Genomic DNA, 4,591 nt, shown 5'->3' on the forward strand with positions numbered 1-4,591 from the left:
GATCAAGAAGGAGCAAGGATCTTAGAGAATTCGTGGCCAGAAGTTCATCCATTTGAAGGTATCCATTCAAACTTTTTGGATCTGAATCTCCTAATTCAATGTAATATCCTTGTGTTTCGGTGGTTTTCTGAAGTCCTCATACTTGAGGCAAGCCATTGGTGCTTTCAATTCTTCATTTCATGAGCAATCATCATGAACACCACGATTTTCTCCTTCATATTTCTCTCAATATAGGAAGAGTGAGGGAGATCCATTGGTACAGTGATGATCTCCATCACACGAGCTTCATTTCCATGGCCTCGTTTTTATTTTTCATTAAAATTTATTTCTCTGCAACTGGTGGCCGGAATTTGTTGTCTGTCAGAAGAAGATGGTGGTTTCCACCACCACCACCACGTTTACACGCTAGGGCCATTGGATCATACTTCCACGATTTAATCTTGTTCATTCATTGTAATTACTTCATTTAATGCTGGATGTAACGCGTTTGACTTGGATGTATCATGCGCCATCAGATCTGAACCGTGCCAACTGCCACGCCAATTAATGAAAGCGCATCTGATGGCTGTGGCTTTTTCCTTTATTTTCATTTTCCATTTATTTTCTGTTAATTCCTTTTATTTTCAAAAATTCATTAAAGTTTCATTTGAAGTCAGAAAAATATGAGACCAATTCCAAAAAAATTCTTGAAAAATCTAGTTTCATATTATGATTTTTAATTATTTTTGTGACTTCATTTGATATTTTTTTTTTATGAATTACTTGTTTTTTATTGGTTTTAGTTCATTTTTAAATACTTTCTAACTTTTAAAAAATCCAAAAATATTTTCATAGCATCTATGGATCATGATAAGTCAATGAAAAATAGTCTCAACAATTTCTTGATTGTTTTGAGATTATTTGAGATTTTAATTCATATTATGTGTCGTACCTCATGGAAAACTGAGAGACACGACCTTAAGCGAAGCGCAATCGCACGCTCGCATGATGGACTGAATAGAGTCTCCACCGAACTTTATTTATTCCTAAAAAGGAAAGGGGAAATATCGATAAAACCCAAATCAGGGTTCGGGAGACGATTACGCAAGGGGAAGGTATTAGGTTAGTTGTGTTTATTAGTGTTAGTTTGAAATGTTTAGGCTTTTCTAGTTATTAGGTGGGAAAGAAAGAATAGAAGAGAGGAAAATGTTTTTGGATTTTTGACGAAGGACTAAACCTAAGTTTTTTATTAGTGGGCCTGACAAGATTTACAAATCCTGCTCCTACGTATCTCAACAGTGAAATCAAGGCTTACGTAGTTCTGGGTAAAAAATGTTTGTTTGTTGGTCGATTTTAGCGAAAGCTATATTGTATTAATCGACGAAAACATTGTTTTACCCAAAACAGATGAGGAGCGGACGTATACCGCACATCGAATGGATTTACAAATCAACATTCGGAAAAACGTCACTTATCTCAACTCAACAATTGTGGCTGAAGCATTGCTTTGCATTATATCAAGACAAGATGTCTTTCGTTTATGAAAAGGATTTTCTGATCAATCGCACGACGGCGAGAAAGGGTTGATTGGTTGGATGTATTTTGAGTAATGGAGAGAGCTAAGATAGGCGAGGCATACACCTCAAATCTTAATCTCAGGAGTACACGATATCCACCATGTTCCACTTTCATCTTTATTGAAAAGGTGTTAAGGTAGGAATTAAGTATTTTTAAGTTTGAAAGACAAGTACTTATGACCGACAAGCTCTTACAACTTGTGTCTAATACTCGGGACTACATCTGGATATTCCACCCAGGTAATCCTTTTCTTTCAATTTTATTAAGAAAATGGTTTGAATATTTACAAGTGTTTTGGAGAGAAGACGAACACTTATGGCTTACAAGCTCTTACAACTTGGGCCTAATATTCGGGATTACAACTGGATATTTCATCCAGGTAGTCTTTTCCTTCCATCTTACTTAAGAAATGAGTTTGAATATTTACAAATATTTGAAGAGAAGACGAATACATAGGGCTTACAAGCTCTTACAACTTGAGCCTAATATTCGGGATTATGACTGGATATTCCATCCAGGTAATCTTTCTTCCAACTTTATTAAGAAAATGATTTGAATAATGGAGTGTTAAACAAGGCATGGGAAGTACGAACATGTTAAACAATCAAGCAATAGTAAGCATGGATGAAAGAAACAAGTATAACAGATAACAGATGAACCGGACAGATGAAAAGATGCACAAAAAGGGTCCACTGAAATTGATTAAATCAAGAAATGAGGTAAGGATCAAATAAAATCAAGATAAAAGGCCTCTAATACATGGCCTATGAGATGAACAAGGAAGGATCAAAAGATCTCTTCAATTGCCAAAAGCAATCCCTAAATCAAACATTGATCATGAAGAAGTCAACTGAAAATTCAAGTCAACTTGATAATTATCAAATAAATAGTAAATTGATCAAGAAAATTATGAAAAACTAAACTAAGTAAGGTGGGGTCAGGACATCATCATCCCCCAAAAAGATTTTTAAAATAATGAAAATTGACACATAAATTAATTGAAACAAAACAGAAGTCAAACCAAAAGTCAACCAACCAAACTAGGTTAAAATTAAATCAAGAATAAATAAAAAATGTGAAATGAAAATCCAAGAAAAAGTCAGGTTGACCATGGGACAATGGTCAACCTTCATCCCAAAAATCAAAAGCTAAAAATAATTTTAAGGTATGAAAATAAAATCAATAAAAAATGTATGCTAAAATGAACCACTTGGAATGAATAATTAAAATAAAATATTATATTAAATAAATTCGAAAATAAAATTTAAATTAAATTAAATAAGGCATCAAGAAAAATGGAAAATATTTTTGGATAATTTTATGGACAAAGAAAATATTTTATATCAATAAAAATCAAAACAGAAAATAAATGTTAATTAAAAAAGAAAATGAAAATGGAAATGTATTAGTGCTGATGGGCCATGAAATGGGGGTGTTGAAAGCAACTGGCGCTGGCCCATGGTCCAAAACAAATTTAAGTCAGGCGTGACAACCATTAACTGAACATTTTATTAAAATAAATTATGTAAACGTGACATCAATTGGTCACATTTCATTTAAAACACTAAAAGACAAAATAACATGAACGGACCAGATTAAAACGTGTGCGCTGGATCCGACGGTCCTCAAGATGACACGCGATCATCTTCTTCCTCAATCCAAACCCTAACGCCATCTTCATGCAGAAACGTGAAAATGCAGTGAGTTTTTTCAAACTTCCACTCACGAATACGACCACCATAGGGCACCAAAACACACGAAATAAAACCCAGATCTCAAGTATGAAATGCAAGGATTAACATGGTATCTTTGTTTAAATGAAATGATAGCTTAATCATGGAGAAATGTTGTCAACAAGATGTCCACATGGACACGGATATGAACAGAAAATTAACAGCACAAACTCAACATCAAGAACACAAGCATATGGTTGGCATTGTAAACATGCATGAGACAAACATGAGCATATGATTAGCATGGCAAACAGTAATGAAACATGATATTGAGCACAAATGTATCAACAACATGGCTATGGAAATGGTGCAAGGAAGGTTACCTAGTGGAAGTTAGGTCCACATCCCCTTGACCGTGAAGAGAATGGAAGGAAATGGTGCTGCTCTCTTGGTGCTTCAAAGCTTAATCTTGAGAAAATGGAAGCTGACTTGTGAACTTTTTCCTTGCTCGAAAACTCCAATCGCCTCCCTTTCAGATTTAGGGTTTTAGTGCTTAAATATGGTGGGTCAAGTGTCTTAATGGGCTCAGAAATAATATGATTTGGTTTATGAGCAAATGGTGCAAAGGTGACAATTCGGTGAGGTGTGTGAGGAAGTTACTTATTTTGGCAAAACTTAAGTGAGTGGAAATAATGTTCATTGCTAAATGAGGAAAAGCATAACATGGGCTGGTTGGTTTTGCAACATGGCTTGGTCAGTTTGGTTAGCAAGGAAACATTCTAAGGTGATGACTTTGTGGCTTCATAACTTGATGAGAACATGACCAATTGGTAAGACAATGCAAACAGTAGAAAGATCTCATGGAGCTTAGCATGTTTCATGTTGAGCATAAGTGGAAATGATGAATGGAAGAAGGTGAAAAATGGCCCTCAAGATCATGTTGCACCATGCAAAACTGGTTGGGCAAGCTAGGCATAAAATCTGCCTAGAAATTCAAGTCATGGTGCCCACTTTAAGTGAATGTATCTCTCAAACCATGGATCCAAATGAGATGATTCCAAAGGGAGGTGAAAGAGGACATGGAAAGGTATAATTGTTGTGAAGGAAATATTTTCAATTGGTGCCTTGAAGTGCAAGAAAACTGGCCATAAAGTTTTGACAAACTTAAAGATTTTTGGACTTAGAGATTTTTCTAAGTGTCCTAAAAATATGCCTTACTTTGACCAAGCATAACTTTCTCAATTTTGATCTAAATGGAGGAAAATTTATATTTCTAGAGAGCTTGGAACAAGAGGAACAACTTGCATGTTGGAGGAATTTACAAATGGAGCTTTTATCTTGATGGAAAATGGGCTTAAAGT

This window comes from Lathyrus oleraceus, chromosome 5 (assembly GCF_024323335.1).
Source record: "Lathyrus oleraceus cultivar Zhongwan6 chromosome 5, CAAS_Psat_ZW6_1.0, whole genome shotgun sequence".
In the NCBI taxonomy this organism is placed as follows: Eukaryota; Viridiplantae; Streptophyta; class Magnoliopsida; order Fabales; family Fabaceae; genus Lathyrus; species Lathyrus oleraceus.